Source organism: Parasteatoda tepidariorum, chromosome 10 (genome assembly GCF_043381705.1).
Source record: "Parasteatoda tepidariorum isolate YZ-2023 chromosome 10, CAS_Ptep_4.0, whole genome shotgun sequence".
Lineage (NCBI taxonomy): Eukaryota > Metazoa > Arthropoda > Arachnida > Araneae > Theridiidae > Parasteatoda > Parasteatoda tepidariorum.
The window spans coordinates 70,217,010-70,235,459 of NC_092213.1; the positions used below are offsets into that span (position 1 = coordinate 70,217,010).

An 18,450-nucleotide genomic window follows, 5' to 3' on the forward strand; every position below is an offset into this window, starting at 1 on the left:
CAAGCGGAAGAAGTTATCATGCATGTATATCACATAGTCTTCAATTTAGATGAAAGAGCAGATATCCATTCATGGATAGGTATTCTGAAAAACTTGATTAGTTAGCAGTAATGCAAGTATATACTCAGTCACCCCAGAAACTCTGTATACAAACTGCTTATATTTTTTAATTTTACTGTAATTTCACGATGAATGGGATATGGGTCTTCTGCGCGGCCCAGGTGCCCAGCTTTTGTTAAATAAAGTAAAAGTAAGTAAATGCATGCATATACAGGGCGGTTTGAGACAGGGCCGTAAAAGAGAAAAAACTGGTAGTAAAATTATTATTTTTTTATTACTGCTTAAAAACTAAAGCGCAGATTTTACATTTCATTGTTATAATGGCTCAGGGGATAGAGCATTACCCTATCCCCTGAGCCATTATATATATATATAAATATATATAAAAAAAACTGAAAAAATGATCTTATGTCAAATTCGGGCTAAGAAAGGTACTTGGGTTCCTAAATAGTGGTACAAAAAGGATATAAATCTCGGTTATTTTATTACTTACAACCATTACAATATGACAATTTGTTAAGAAAGTACAAATGTGTGTAAATATTGTTTTTCTGTACAGATACATCTGTATATTAACATCGTTTTTCTGTATGTATACATCCATCTGTATGTAAACATTGCACTATAAAATTATGTTTTTTCCTGTCCAAAAGAATTATGAGTATCGTGGCCATTTTTCCATGTCCATCATAATCATAGTAAGTTCGATAAACTTCTAAGGCTTGTGAATAATGAAAAAAAAAAATCCATACCAAACTGACATAATAAATCAAATATTTTTATACTGGCAACTAAATTCAAAAAATGCTCACTTTCATAGTCTTCAACTTTTGTGAAAATATATTTTTTTCTTCAGTATTTGAAGGTCTTCTAGATCATTTTCTAAGTTTAATTTCCACTCGGCTATTTTTCAAGGTAGCAAGCACTTCAGACGATATAATAGACTGCAGGGGTTGAATCCGTTCTATTGGACCCCCTATCATGAAAAAGGACTTCACACATCTCTTTGCTAAACAAAGGCTGTCCTTATATTGTTATTAAAATAAGTTTCAAGCACCCCTTACACGATCGGTCTTTATAAGGGGTGTAGAAGGGCCAGCATTGGAACAAAAAAAAAAGGTTCCTTTCTTACACCACTTTTATGGAAAAAGCGAGATGAATTTTTTTTTGTCCCTCTTCTTCAAGCGTATCCCCCGACATTTTGTTTTCCTGATGCTTATTCTTTAGTTGACGTAACAGCGTCAACTTGACATGAAATATGTTCAATTCGAGCGTGAAATTTCGGTTTCCTCTCTCTTCAAAGAAATCATAAATAATTACTTCTTTTTTTTTATTTAGAAAAAGGGGTGGGGGTTTTAGAGTTGAGATGTTTTTTTACTGAAAAAATATATCCCTTCCTGTAAATGCTTCGTACTGGAAGGATACGTTTTGAATTATAAGCGTTTTTCATCAAGAATCTAGATGTCATCATAAATTGAATATTGTATTTTGAAAAATTATGGAATATAATGTTACGGTTTTATTGAAATATATCGGGAACTGTATGAAAATATGCTACTTGTAAAATACCATTAAAGTATGAGTACTCTAGCGTATCGGAGAAAGGTTGAAATTTCATTGACGATAAATCTTGCTTGGAAGATTAAGCGATAAAATCTTGTAATGTCATTTAGCACGGAGCTACAGATGTTATTGAGGACTCAAGCAAGTCGAAATTTTGACTGACGATAAAGTCAGCGATAAAATCTGCTAGTAGCGATCATAAAGCTATTGAAACTTGTGTTGTTATCAGACGCAAAACTCCTATTGAAATTTCACACTGGCCAATTAGAAATGGAACGATCACTTGAAGAGGAAGTATTGACGTTAATTTTTACTTTGTGATAATAGGATTATGCTTGAAACTGTCAGAAAACAAATGAAACTATTATTGATATCTGTCTCAGTTCGGAATTTAAAATTTAATCTCTCCAGTCACTCAAAAGGAGGTGAAAATTTCCAAGCAGTAAAATAGCTTTGGCCTTTATTGAACCAATATTCTCGAATCTTGACTCAATAAGTGTTCAAAGGGTTGTTATTTTTTTAAATATTGGCCCTATATAGAATAGTCCGATTCACCCGATATTTTACAGCCACATTACAACCAATATCGGTCCTATATAGATAAAATTGTCCGATTCACCCGATATTTTACAGCCACATTACAACCAATATCGGCCCTATATAGATAAAATTGTCCGATTCACCCGATATTTTACAGCCACATTACAACCAATATCGGTCCTATATAGATAGAATTGTCCGATTCACCCGATATTTTGCAGCCACATTACAACCAATATCGGTCCTATATAGATAAAATTGTTCGATTCACCCGATATTTTACTGTCACATTACAACCAATATCGGTTCTATATAGATAAAATTGTTCGATTCACCCGATATTTTACAGCCACATTACAACCAATATCGATCCTATATAGATAGAATAGTCCGATTCACCCGATATTTTACAGCCACTTTACAACCAATATCGGTCCTATATAAAATTGTCAGATTCACCCGATTTTTTTATTAATTATTTAGCCAATATAAGCGCTATATTGGCCCCATAAGGGTCGATATTGCTCCCATATAGGACCGATATAAAAAAATCTGGAAAATCGTTGCTTGGTTTGTCTGTAACGATAAATACTCTTTGACAATAATATCGTCATAAGTTATGCTTTTAATATTCATAAAACATTTTAAACTTGTATTGTGTCTATCAGTATAGGTTTGAGTGCTTTAGCTAGTTGAAGGGGCAGGAAAAAATTTACTAACGGAAAATTATCTATGACAACTACTTTTACTAGTGGCGATCAGATTACCGATTAAAATTTCTGTACTACGAATTTACAACCTTATCAGGTATTTAACACGTTCAATGCCGTGCTAATTTTACATGGCTTGCCCGTCTTGCTAAAACGATAAATAATCACAAACTAAATTTACCAATATTAGACAGAATTTGCTACCATTTAAAAGATTAAACAACTGTAAAAAGTGGGGAATTACATAAGCCTACAAATTGTTTAGAAATAGTGGTGGATAAAAAACTACTAAATTGAATTTATTAATCCAAGAATCGCAATTAATAAACTACCACTTTAAAATGTATGTTTGCTGTCCGGGGCAAGTTGCATATATGTGTATATAAATAGAACTATTTTTGTGTGTTCTATATCGCCAGAGATGCCAACCTGCTCCGGACAGCAAATATATATTTTAAAGTGGTAGTTTATGAAATGTGATTCTTGGTTTAATAAATTCAATTTAGTAGATTTTTATCCACCACTATTTCAAAATAATTTGTGGGCTTATATGATTCACCACAATATTGTTGTTATACTCACTGCATACCTGCTAACTCTTCCGGATTTTCTGGAAGATTTTATTTTCATATTTAAAGTGGTAGTAATTATATACTTTCTTTTCTTTTATAATCTTAATTTTTAAATGATATTGATCACCACTATTCTTACAAAAATTAAGCACATATATTAATATGCGTTACTTACATGGTTGTCAACTTAAGTTTTCTCAAATGCTACGTATTTGTTTGCATAAAATTGAAGTTTAAATTCCATTTTAATACCACTGGGAAAAATAATAATGGAAGGAATTAAAAGTTGGCAGGTATGTTACTGAGATAATGAGCTAAAGCAGTTAATTCAGCTGGTACTCAGATAACCATTATATAAGGTATAGTTTACCTTTTAAAAAGCAAGCGAAAATAGTCAAATATTTGCAAAATTGACTTTGTAGTTATTTACCGTTTTTTTAAAATTATTTTAGCGTGCCCGGAGCAGTTGGCATCTCTGTATTGCATTAAATTTTTCAAACCATTTTAGTAACGATAATAATATTAAAAACATTTTATAGCGGGGATTTGCAAAGATTTGATAACGTGTTTTTTTTCCCGCCACCTTAAATAATGATTTACGATGCGTTTTTTCACTTGTTTTTTCATAAGGATTCCAAAAATAAATCCATTAAAGTGATACCGAGTGCGAACGTTCTTTAAAAAATTTAAAAGATGGTCTATTAAATATTATGATTAAAAAGCTATGTAAGGAAAAGAATACAGGAACTACTTTCTGTTAGCTTTCACTGGAAAATTAAAGATGTAAAACCTTTAATTTTGCTATAAATATTTGCAAATTTTGAGAATTGTCTTAACGCGTTCACGCCGGGAAAAGTGAAAATACTGGTACGGGAAAAGAGAAAACACTGGTAGAAGAACTATTTCAATATTAGATAATATTCGGGAGGAGTTAATCTATTCTCAACAATAACAATTCACTGTAAGGAAATTTATCACGGCGAAGAAGCAATTCAATATAAAAATTGCATCCGTTAAAAACAATTGGTAGTTATGGATTTTTATTATTCCCGGAAAAAAAACTAAAAAATGAAATTTATTGTAACTAGTTTTTACTCCGGAGCGCTGCCAAGATGAGACAATCTAGCGTGACCCACCGGTGGGTCACACCGTCGTGAACGTGTTAAATACGGATTTATTAGAATTAGTCCTATTTTCTTACTTTTTTTGAAGAACTGTAGCAATCTTGTCAAAAAATACTCAGCTTGTCAAATTCTGTCAGGAATGCCAGAGGAGACTAAAAATATGAAAGTGGTACAAACTTGATTCATTTTTGTTTATTTATTATCTCTTCAATTATTCAATCGTAACTACCACTATTGACTTACGTTTCATGTTATTCACATTAAAAGAAAAATTGTTTTTACATTAAATAGTAATCTGAATAAAAAGTTAGAAAAAGTTGTGGAAAAACATCGTTTGATAAAAGTTTGCAAATTTCGAATCGCTACTCTTTACATTTTTAGTTACTTGTGACAATCCTGCTCTTTCGTGGTAACGTGTCAACTGCTTCCCTTTCTAAAAAAATATTTTACTTATAAGTGGTAGAATATTTTACCTTAAAAGTTTTGGAATTCCGCAAAGTTCGGAAACTTCTTTGAAAATCCCTATTTCGTAATTTTTGATACAAAGCGACATATTACATGTATGCTTAAATTTTATATATTAAGCTGTGGACAAAATTAGTTCTTTCTAAATTTAAACCAAGAAACGAATCTAAACCTAGAAATTTTATTTTAGAGGGGTCGTTTTGTAACTCAATTTTTGGGTTTACGTCTACTAGTTTTCCACTCTGTAGCTTTATAATTTTGAGCCAATCCAGAAGACAAGGGAACTCTTGGATCAAGTATTGGGAGAAATTTGCGTTCACGGATGACTTTTTGATGGAACTAATCAGAATTTGTGTTACATGGAGAGGAAAACCACGAAAAAAAGTCTGACGGCAAAGAGATTCTAACCCTTGATCAGTCTACCACTGATGATACCTTACGTCAGCACACTGTGGTTGGTGCGCGCCTGGTGCGGAATTCGTATCAACCAGCCAAACCTTGTGATTCGAACCCATGTCACCTCAATGGAAGGTGAGCACGCCACGAATCAAACCAATAAATTGTAAATGCATACGTACTTATAACTTTGTATTAAACGTACAAATTTTGACAGTTATGAATTTTTTACACTTTTACAGCTGCCGAAGTTTTCACTGTTTATTTTTTTTTGTTTTGAAAGTGATAAGAAATCCCGAAAAATCGGTAACTTAGTGACTCTCTGAATTTATGTCAATGTCAAATTATTAGCATTTGTTTTCGGTTTTATTATTACCTTTAAATGTTCTTATCAGAAATCTGTCTAGGATTATTACACCAGCATTTCCATTTTTTATAATCAGTTTGCAATATACACGAGGCTAATTTTTGTAATTTGGCTACTGCAGAAACATGGATTAGGATTTGTTGAATTTTCCTCATGCAGGCGGAGGAGCATTAAATAGAAATCCTTATTCTGAAGAGCTAAATCCGGAAAGTGCTTTTTTAAATACAAGGCAACTAACATTTGAAGTAAACTAGTATTTCAGTTTTCGCATATTATTTGCTAATTGCTTTCATAATGCACACATTCAATAGATATTTTCACACATAATTGTTTTCAGAGCCGCAATGGCTCAGGGGATAGAGCGTTCGCCTTCCGGGCGAACCGGGTTCGAATGCCAGTCGATACGAATTCCGCATCCGCCTTGCACCGACCACAGTGCTAACGTGAAATATCCTCAGTGGTAGATGGATCATGGGTTAGAGTCCCCTAGCCGACAGATTAACCGTGGGAGGTTCTCGTGGTCTTCCACTACATATGACACAAATGCAGTTTAGTTCCATCAAAAAGTGTTTCACAAAGACGAAATTTCTCTCAATACTTGAGCTGGAGTTTCCGCGTTTCTGGATTAGATTCAAAATTACAAGGCTACGGAGTTGAACATTGGTTGTCATAAACTCAAAATTGGGTCGACTGTTCAACGGTGGTTATAAAATATAAATTGTCATGTCTGTTCTTCAATTTGAAAAATGTTTATAAGGCATTCTTGTAATATAGACACAAGCCTGCATATATATGTGTGACAACGAATATATGCATTATATATGTACAATGTATCAATAATTCTTAAATATTTTTTGCCACTGTAGCATATTTTTACTTTTAATATTCTTCTCGATTATTTTATCTTTTTTTTCTTCTAAAAGAGGTGAGGAAATAAAGAAGAAGAAGAAAAAACCGATGCATAGAGACGACAAGGGATTTTAATACCTGTTTGTATCATCCGCCCCAAAGCTCTTGAGATTGCTGCTCTAGCGACAGGCTTTACATTCAGTGTGCCACTCCAAATACACAATGGATGCTATAGTATCCATTGTATCTCGATACTCGATATGCAAATAAGGCGTTCACGTGGAAGAAGCGTCCCCTTATTCACTCCTTCCCTCCAATTCCTCCTCGGACGTCGTCTTCAGCGCCTTCATTAATCACGCAGTAGAGCTCAAAGGTAGGAAGAAAAAAACTACCTGAGGTAAAGTATAACAGCCAAACACTGTATGGTAGGCGAGAGAAAAATATTTTAGTGCAGGGATGCTACAGGAAACTAAAAATTTAAGAAGTGGTGACTGATAAAAAGCGAAAATCTTTTAAAAGATTTTAAAATTAGTAATGTTTTCAAGCATGTTTCTTTCTGTTCACTATTGCATACCTGCCAACATTTACTCTTTTCGAGAAAGGATTTTCCAAGTGGTAGTAAAACAATTACTGAAAAACTATTTTCCTCAAATTTTATTTTATTTTATATTTTAATCAGGTTGATATTCGCTATCGTAAGGAATAATATGCTTTTATATATTTGTTGTAGTTATTTATATGTAGTGGTGGTCAAACTGATTTGAAATTATTATTATAATTCAAAAAGTTTAGTGAAATTAGCTACCAATGAATTTAGCTACCACTTTAAATATGAAAATAAAATCTCCCGGAAAAACCGGAAGAGTTGGCAGCTATGCTATTGAAAGCGTTTGCAAAGACTTTTATTTCGCTTTAAATATAAATAAATTTCAATGTATGTCGTGGTGCTAGTTGCGATTGAATTCTTAAATACATCACATGCATTTTTTAAAAAAATATTTCAGTTTCTACCACTTCTTACAGTTTTATCTACTTATAGCATCTCTGCTAGCGCTAACGGGATATAAAAATGTTAATCTGGAACTTTGAAGTCATGAATTATTTTTGTGTACTAATGACGTAGTTGTCAGTTACCGATATTTTTATATCAATTCATTTTTATACTTAAAGTGGTACAGAATTGTATAAGTTTCTTTTTAATTCTTAGATATATAAATTTTATTTAAAATTATTTTTACCACCACTAAATGCAAATAAATAAATCTTGAATATTAAAGCAAGTTAACTAAGGATTACTGAAGGTACGCCACAGCAATTGTACAAAAATTATTTTANAGACTGCCTCGCCTCCCTTCGAGGTGGATGGCATATTTGACAATTACGGATAATTATATATCGATAAATTTTTATATTTAAAGTGGTACAGAATTGCATAAGTTTCTTTTTAATTCTTGGATATATAAATTTTATTTAAAATTATTTTTACCACCACTAAATGCAAATAAATAAATCATGAATATAAAAGCAAGTTACTAATAACGACTGAGGATCCGCCACAGCAATCCTACAAAAATTATTTTATTTACAATACAATAGCATTTCAATTTGATTTTTACTATTTAGTAATTACTACCTCGTGAAATATTAAAATTGGCAGACGAAACAATTTCCTAAAATAATAAAATTTTATTTTTTAAGAGTTCTAATATTATGAATGAATACGGGGTACATTTTAAAGCAAATAAATAAAAATTTATTTAGACTTATAGGCACTTTTGAAATGCGTCATAATTTGTATTTACATTTAAAAAGTAACATCAAACTATGCTCTCATGTGACACATATAATCTTTGCATACCCACATAATCTTTATAATTTTTACATAAATAATCTTTACATTCATATAATTTTTACATAAAAAACGCTTTTCAAAAAGTTTTTTTCATCCTCAGAGATAGCAAAATGCCAATTCACTTGAGTTTGTTCACTGGTATTTTGTTCAAGTTTAACCCTTTCGCGTCGACTGTCACAAATACGTGCCAGCATAAAAACGTATCATCCAGGGTAAAAAGACAAAACTGGTAGCCAAAGTAATTCTTCAGCAGTTTATTTGTGGGCGGAGTTACAATTGTTTGATTTATTTAAAATCACCATTACTTCGTTCAAAATAAAACTATTTAGTTATACTTTGAAGTAGCATTGATTATGTATATGATTAAACTAACAATAATTAAAGTAAAAGCAAGATAAGTCTGTCAAATTAGCAACGACTACATTTAAGTTACCTTTTTTTTTATTTAATTACGTCCCGATTCTGATTTTGTACGAATGCTTTTCTGAACAAAATATTATTATGTAAATGTTACTACCAATTTAAATATAAAATCTGATGCAACATTTCTCTTGCCTATTATTATTTATCTCGAGGATGATTTTGCCCAGGAGTAATGCAATGGAATTAAATTTACAAATTAGGCAGAGACGTACTCTGTATTTAGAAAAAGCATACGAGTAATTAATCTTTCATTTATGTTTAAATTTAAGTAGTAATTGACGAGTACTATGTTCATTATTACTATGTTTAAATGATTATTATGTATTATTAGTATTAGTATTATAGTTAGTATTATTATTACGTTTAAATTTTAAAACATACACAAAGAAAAAAACATTCATTTTAATGTTTAAATTTTTTAAAAATAGTGGTGCTCAAAAAGATTATAAATTAAGTTTATAAAATACAAGGAATATATACAAAGCATATATTTTACTCAATTGGTTTATCTTACTACGATAAAAACACTTTCTCGAAAAGCGCTCTGAGTGATTTATAGAGTTTTTACTCACTATTACTTCCAAATAACTCAAAAGCTTGTGTGATGCGCCATTTCAAGTTTACTAACAAGAAAGGAAATAATAAATTTTACTACCACTTTGAGTGTAAAAATAAAATTATTCGCAAAAAAAATTAAAATTGAAAGTTATGCAATAGCGATTTACTAAATAATAAATTATACGACGTGCTCAATATGCATTTTCTTCTATTACTACGAAACTTCAATAATTTTATGCATTAACTTTCTTATTATAAATAACGAAGTCTTTTTAAATGATTCTTATTTATGTATTTAACTTAATGTATTTAATTTAATCAAGTAATAGAGATTCATTAATATCATAATAAATTAAAAAATAAAGGAAATTTGCACTAACTGGGTGCAGAAAACAATTTTAGAAAGTGGCGAATAATTCTAATAAATTTATTTGACTTTAAATTAACTTGATTTGTGTCGAAAGTTATTAGAGTTTAATATGTTGAAAAAAAAATATATTGTGTGATAATTATTAATTTAGTAACAAGTATCTTAATCATTTAAATTTCTTAAACTTTAGAAAATGCTACAAAGTTAAATCCCACCCCCTGGTGTAATGCTTTGGACTTTTTTCCCAAGAGCATTTTTAAAAAAAAGTCTCACAGCAATTCGTTTTATGAAACCCCTACCAAGAATAAGATAAATATAAAAAATAAAAAAAAAGAACTCTTTACACGCCCTATTCCGTTACACTTACAGTTAGGCTGTTAATACAGTCGGCATTTCTCGCATTTCAAGGAAAAATCCCGCCTCGAATTTTCGACAACTGGTGACAATTTGAATAGCTTGAATGTATGTGAGAAGTATACACTAATGACAGGGTACGATTCTTGTGGCTCAAAAAAGTAGCTCAGCTGCTACAAAATGTTAGATAATTGTCAACTTTTGAGGGGTAGGGGGAGAAGAAATCAGATTTGATCCGTCTTCTATTCTTCATGCTTAGTAGCGTCTTCCTTTAACGGACGGAGTAATGGAGATTAGTTGTGGGGAAATTTTTTTTATTTATTTCAAAAGATTTAAGCAAAAAAAATATGTGTCACTTTCAAACTCATTTAAAAAAATACTCCTTTTCAAAAAAATAGCTGTGAGCTATTGTGTTTGAAATTTCTAATGTAAAAGTTTGAAATGTCTGAAAAAGCTAATATATATTTCTGTTTTTAGATTAAAGGAAACATTGGACTCGTGGAATGTGTAAAATTCGCAAGCCAAAAGCTTTGAGTGAAATATGTGTTCGTGGTTTGTGTAAAAATTGCCCTAGTGATTGTGTAAAACCTGTTCTAAATTGCTTAAAAATTATAAGTATGTTTTGTGTAAAACTTGTATTAATATATTGTGTAAAATTGTACTCATACTTTTGCTTACCAGAAAAATCTTAACAAATGAGACATTGAGACTGTATATTGGTGTTTCGTAACAATGGCGCCAACAGTTATTAGTGCATACCTGCCAACTTTTACGCATTTGGTGTAAGATTTTATTTCTTTATTTAAAGTGGTAGTAAAATGTATGCTTTCTATGTAATCCTTGCATTTATAAACTTAATTTATTATCTTTTTGACAACCACTATTTTTTCAAAAATTAAGCATATATATTTATATGCAATATCATACCTGCCAACTCTTCCGGATTTTCCAAAAAATTTTATTTTCATATTTAAAGTGGTAGTAAATATATACTATTTTTTCTTTTATAAACTTAATTTTCAAATGATTTTGATCACCAATAATCTTACAAAAATTAAGCACATATATTAATATGCGTTACTATCATGGTTGTCAACTTAAGTTTTCTCAAATACAACGTATTTGTTTGCTTAAAATTGAAGTTTTAATTCCATTTTAATACCACTGTTAAAAATGATAATGGAAGGGATTAAAAGTTGGCAGGTATGCAATATTGATCAGCTTAAACTTTTTCAAATTACAACGTATGTTTCTGCCCAAAATTGTAATTCAAATTCTATTTTACTACCACTGGGAAAAATTATCCTCGAAAGGTTTAAAAGTTGGCAGGTATGTATAAGCGAGGTAATAAATCTATCATACGTATGTTTGAATAATTCAAATGTAATGATAGTGGAAATAATTTTAAATCGTGTTTATTAAACCCCTTAACTTGTGCGCTCGAATTAATTCGAGAGCGCTAAACTGTGCACACTCGAGATGATTCGAGCGGCTTTGTATTTTATGCTGCCATAATTTTTCACGCTCGAATATAATCGAGAATTGAAAATAACAATGTGAAAGCTTAGGAAAAAAAATTATTTTGTTGATATTTATTATTTACATAGGATTGTAAGCTATAACACTTATTTAATCAAGAATGAAATACACAGAGATGCCAACTTGCTCCGGACAGCAAATAAATATTTTAAAGTCGCAGTTTATCAATTGTGATTCTTGGTTTAATAAATTCAATTTAGTACATTTTTATCCACCACTATTTCTAAATAATTCGTAAGGTTATATGATTCATAACTTTATAGTAATTATGACACCCAACTTTCACCTTTCAGTTGCGCTTCGGCGATTTATTATTTATTTCCACTCAGATGAATTAGTTGGAGCCCCTAGCGGGGCTGACGCTAAGATAACCAACACATATGGGTATGAGTAATTATGACAAGCTATACCTTTTAATAAAGCAAGCAAAAATAGTCCAATATATGCAAGATTTAATTTAAAGTTATTACCGGTTTTTTAACTATTTTGGCGTGACCGGAGCAGTAGGCATCTCTGAATATAGCCTTTTTCCATGGAAAAAAACTGCAGTATATCAAAATTGTCCACAAAAAGAAGAGATAATGTCCTAAAGTGTGTGTTTTTACATTAAAAAAAGTGATTTTTTTTTGTCCGGTTTTTTTCAAAAAATCTGTGCGTTAAGGGGTTAATGAAGAATAAAATGTGATTCTATAAATTTTGCCATCACATTATATATAAAAGTAAAATCGTCCGAGAAAACCAGAAGAGAAGGCTAGTATGTAAAATATTATTCAAATGCCAAATAACTTGTAAAAATAATCCTCGAGAAGAAGTTAATATGATACCTGGCAACTTTTAGTGCTTAGATAATTATTTTAATTACTGGAAAATAAATCAAGATTTTTAAAAAAAAAACTAGTTGTAAAAAAATTAATCCATTAATTCCTGTGTAATAAGCGATGTAAGAATATCAAAAATCTCAAGCAACGGAAAATAAAAAAAAAATAAAAAAATTTCTTCACTGTGTTATGTTGTTAAACATCGATTTGGAATTATTCCGCAGTTGATTTTTTGCAATTATAAAGTTAACAGTACAGTCCGCTAAAAAAGAAATGGACCATCTTGAATAACTTTTAATCTAATGAGTGAATTTTCTCGTTCTAGGACTGGAGGGGGTGCCTTCAAATATGCTAATTAATAAGTGCGGACGATATTTTAAGTTACGAAATCGGACACGAAAACGTACTTTTTCGGGATAAACCATACCTCTTTTTTAACGGTTTCGGTATTCTGATTTTCGGCATTCTGATTCATTCGGATTTTTTGACATAAAAATAACAGGGAGTAGCCATAATCTGTGAAATATGGTCCCCGTAGTTTGGTCAGCAGAGCGATCCAAAGTTTGGTCCCCTTAATGTTAATTTTATCTTTTGCGTATTGCGCCATATCTGGAAAAAGTTTTCAGCTAATTGAAAAATTTTTGCGCACGATTATAAAATTCGATGATCCAAAGACAATTCCACGCAAAAAATACATTTCAGTGAATATTTATTATTTTTTATTATTTTATTTAATAATAGTCGAAAATGTTTGAATTGTAAGTAAGGTATGCAATTTTTTGCATAATTTTAAAGTTTCTAATTTTTCATGGTTAAGTACAAAATTTGAACGAAATCGGTAGAATAGTTCCTGAGAAATTAAATTTTAAATATACGATTTTTTCAACTCTGATTTCTCAGGATCTAATCGGTCAATTTCGCTCAAATTTTGTATTTTGCCATGTAAAATCATGTTCTTTAAAATGATGCAGAAGATTGTATGCCTTAAAATTTTTTCGATCATTATTTAAAAATATAATAATAAATATTTACTAAAAGTTATGTTTTGTTTATCGAATATTTTTTAGCTAAAAGAATTTTATGATTATGCTCAAATATTTTTCAATCCGCTTAAAAAGGCTCTAGAGATATACTTCAGAAGTAAAAGATTCGATTATTAGATTAAAAATTATTCAAGGTAATGTTCTTTTTTTTTGTACACTGTACATTTAAAGCTAATTTAATCACTTTGAAGTTAATTCAGATTCAGTTAAATTACATTTAGCGTTGCAAATTTTTTTTTGAGGAAGTGCGAAGCATTTCTTTCTGTCCTACCAACATTAAACACATTAATTATTGGCTCTTTTATAATCGTTTCATATGAGTTTATTTTTACTGAAAAGTTTTAATTTTATGCGAATTTATTTATGTAAAAATAACGATGAGCAGCTAGAAATAACTATCAATTAAATTTTTACTTTCAATATTTAATATGCATTTAAAATTGTAATTAATGTAGTGAAACCATAAATACATATTCAAATGAAAAATTTCAAGCATTAAATTTATCATTTTTGGGGCATATAACTTTTTAGAAAAAAGGAAAAGAAAATGTTTGCCTTAAATGCTTTAGCGAAATTTGATCTGCGATTACCAGTCCAATGTGTTATCCATTAATTCCATGAAGTCTCAGTGATGGAGCTTCTATACTAACTGAATTTTATCTTATATAAAGCTCAATAAAAATATAAATTTATTATTATTTTTTTTGGAACATTGCTGTGTTGATAGATTATTAAATCGATGAGATTATTTAATACAAACATTTTTACCCTAGTAACCTAGTAATTTATTTATCATAATACAACAAGCGAAACATACAACAACATTATCATAATATAATACAACAGCAAAAACATTCTTCTTAAATATTATAAAAATGAACAAAAATCCAATGAAAAGTATTCAATATAATAATAATTCAAATTATTTAAAATAATAAAAATTATATCATGAAAAAACAAATTTAAAAAATTTATGAGGATATAATTTTTAAAAATTATTGATTGGAAATATCAGTTTTATAAAAATAGAATTCAAATCAGGTTCCACCGAGATTTGAACTCGGATCGCTGGATTCAAAGTCCAGAGTGCTAACCATTACACCATGGAACCATGTCAGAGAGTTATTTACACAAATTGAATAATAAATCAAGTTCTAGAAAGATATANTAAATATTATAAAAATGAACAAAAATCCAATGAAAAGTCTTCAATATAATAATAATTCAAATTATTTAAAATAATAAAAATTATATCATGAAAAAGCAAATTTAAAAAATTTATGAGGATATGATTTTTAAAAATAAGTGATTGGAAGTGTTATTTTAATAAAAAAGAATTCAAATCAGGTTCCACCGAGATTTGAACTCTGATCGCTGGATTCAAAGTCCAGAGTGCTAACCATTACACCATGGAACCATGTCAGAAAGTTATTTACACAAACTGAATAATAAATCAAGTTCTAGAAAGATATAAATTGAATTGAATTTTATACTAGCGGAGTTGCCCCGTTGCATAAAAACAGTATTTAATAGTAACATTTTTATCTTAATAATTTGTTTATCAGAATATAACACAATCAACGAAGCATTTTCTTCTTTAATATTGTAAAAATAAATACAATAATAATAAATATTATTTAAATTAAATGAAAATATATCACGATAAAGTAATTGTAAAAAAAAGTTACGAAGATATAATTTTTAAAATTATTGATTGGAAATATCATTTTTATAAAAAAAGAATTCAAACCAGGTTCCACCGAGATTTGAACTCGGATCGCTGGATTCAAAGTCCAGAGTGCTAACCATTCCACCATGGAACCCACTTCTAGCAAAACTCTTTCTCTGATTTTATCTTTCTGATTAACAAGCAGAAGTCTGTGTGCTTACATAATATCACAGAATGCTGAGCAAACAGACGAAAATATCAGTTACATCTTTCTTACAAGTATAGTTTTCAAAGAGGATACGAAGCTATTTTTTATGTTTACACTGATTATCACGAAAAAGAATCAAACAACTAAACCTTTAACGTACTTACATTTTAATTGCCAACAATTATGAGTTCTCAGTTTGTTAATTAAATGCAGTGTGTTGGGAAGGCTTTTTACACAATAAACAGTCCTATTCAGTGGTTTGTTAATTGTTATTGCTTTAAATTTTCCTTTTAACATAATTCTACCGAAAGAACAATTTAAAACAACAATCAAACTATGTAAAGTTCTAGATTAAATTTAATTATTCAAACTGTTTCTTTCATAAAAAATTATTTTCAATAATTCCTTATATCCATTTGCTATTTATAACACTAACCTCTTTAATTTTCAATAACTGAAGTGAATATATAAAAGATCTTAATTATAATGTCTCAATAATATGAAATATTAAACAGCTTTCCATTTCTTAAAATCGGATGTCTTTTTTCTTTGCAAAAGGCAGATTAAAAAGCGCTTTACACATATAGTCATTTAAATCAAGCGAAATTAATAAATAAAATAAATAAATAATAAACTTAGCACCTATGTTCTGATAAGTATAAGTATATAATTTTCCGTTTAAAACACGAAAGCTGTTTTTATTTTTAAGAAAATAAATTTTGAATAATGATTTTGAATTTTTAGCAGGCATTCTAATAGAATGCCTGGTAATTGCTGATAGTGCCTGACGTTTTTAGACAAATTAAGAAATATGAGAATCATTAGATACTTTTCTTAGGCATGGTACATAAGACAATGGCATTCAATAGAATGACAGAAGCTATTTAATCAAAGTATGAAAAAGGGGTCTGATAAAGCTGTTATATAAATATTTTTTATTTCTCAAAAATACAAATGTTATTCTGAAAAAATAATGAAAGTGCCATTAAAAAGAATTCGGAATACGTAAAGAAAAAGGAAAGTTGTTGAAGACATAATTTCTTATTATGCAGACAAAATTTTCATATAATTAAATAAGATATTAGAATTACCCTACTTAGTAGTCTACGTTTGAATGACATTTTGAGTTACATTTCACAGGGATGCCAACTTGCTCCGCTTTGTAAAATAGTATTTTCGAGTGGTAGCGAAATTTGAGTTACTTTTAGTTTAGTATTTTTCATTTTAAGTAATGTTTTCACCACTAAATATCAAAAATTATAAGTATCATATAAAATGCAACCTTAACTTATCCATCTACTGGTTACTATATTAAAAAGCAGGCGTAACTATCTTTCTTTAAGGAATTTTACTATATAATTTCCTACTACTTTATTAAAACTATTCCAGAAAGTGGGGCAGTTGGCATCCCTGATTTCATTATATTCGAATCTAATTTAGATGCATTTTATACTTTACGGAATTCCTCTTTAAAATTCTTCCTTCATAATAATGTAAAAAAATTCTTTTATAAAAGAAGTGGTAGGGTATATTACCTTTTTTTTAACTCAAAGATAATCAGGTTTCACACGACCCGGAAAAAAGAAATGAGTGGTAGCTAACATTTTTCGAGACTACTAAATATGCTTACATTTATCCTTCATTTGAGAATTACGAAATTATTCTACAGTTATTTTTTTGCACCCATATATATTTCCCTTAAATTAAATATTTATTGATATCTTAATAGACTGTGGGGATCCTAAATAAGCCTAATGAATCACAGCACATATGGCTCAAAAGAGCATGTAAAAAATGCACTTTTTATGAGCAGGAAAATATTATTTTTTTTAATTAATTCGAAATCGGTTTTATTTCAGAAAGTAGTTTGGCAAATCTACAGTAAATATCAGCGAAGGTGCATTAATAGAATTTCGGAAGTTCTCATTTTGCAATAGCTGAAAAACTTAAAGGCTTCTAAATATAATATTTTTAAAGGATCTATTTCTTAAAGGATATATTTTTAAAAGTTGTGAAAATGTGTTAAAGCAGTAAATTTTTCAAAGTTTTAAAATTCATAAAATATAATTAAAATTAATTAATGCACAGTTGAAAAAAATTATGAATAAATAAAATATCTTTCTAAAGTAATCTAGAATAGCAAATAAATACCCTAATAAGTCTTAGTGCTTAAAACGCATTTTTATTTCAGGTCAAGGTGCTGCCTCGGAAAAATTTAATAACAAATATGAGCCGAAACTCGATCATTATTCAATAGATTTGTGACAAACTCTGTGTACCACTTAGTCCCAGAAATCAAAACGGTAAAGAATATTTGAAAAGGAAACTCCTGATAGCATTGGCATGTTAGCCAACTTTTCCGGATTTTCCAGAAGATTTTATTTTCATATTTAAAGTGGTAGCAATACTCAGGTTATTACAATTGATTTTTTGAAATATAATGATCATTATAAATGAGTTTGACATATATATGACATTATATAATTAGTTTGACATATAAATAATTACAATAAATATATCAAAGCATAATAATCCTTGCGCAAGCGAATTTCAACGGGATCAAAATATAAATATATTTTTGAGTTAGATTGTTTTTCGTTTATTGTTTTACAACCACTCTAAAAATCCATTCTCGGAAAGAGTGAAAGTTGGCAGGTATGCATTAGTTTTAATTTGCGTTTACAACTGGATTTTTCCAAAAAACATGGAACCTCTTATTTTATTATCATCATATGGTCGTAGCCCCAGAATTGTGGGTCCACACTTGCCTCATTTTATTCTCTTAAACTCATTGTCCGTTAACGCTGTTTTCAGAAGCTCTGATGCCAAGGAAAATAAAAAAGTCATAGTTTAAGTGCCTTAACTTGAAGCAATGAGATGATTTTAAACTATATATATGATCTTGCCGTGAACAATTATTTGGGCTTTAGAACGGACTACTAACTTAAATATTTTAAAAATTATCAAACT

At 29.6% G+C, this 18,450-nt stretch overlaps 3 non-coding genes across 3 annotated transcripts; all 3 read right to left on the reverse strand.

Annotated features, from left to right (window-relative positions):
- Nucleotides 1-14,642: 14,642 nt before the first annotated feature.
- Nucleotides 14,643-14,714, reverse strand: TRNAQ-UUG (transfer RNA glutamine (anticodon UUG)). Its single transcript has one exon. It is a non-coding gene; the product is annotated as a tRNA-Gln (tRNA).
- A 234-nt stretch (nucleotides 14,715-14,948) lies between these two features.
- On the reverse strand, nucleotides 14,949-15,020 carry TRNAQ-UUG (transfer RNA glutamine (anticodon UUG)). The gene has a single exon. It is a non-coding gene; the product is annotated as a tRNA-Gln (tRNA).
- A 334-nt stretch (nucleotides 15,021-15,354) lies between these two features.
- TRNAQ-UUG (transfer RNA glutamine (anticodon UUG)) lies at nucleotides 15,355-15,426 on the reverse strand. The gene has a single exon. It is a non-coding gene; the product is annotated as a tRNA-Gln (tRNA).
- Nucleotides 15,427-18,450: the final 3,024 nt, after the last annotated feature.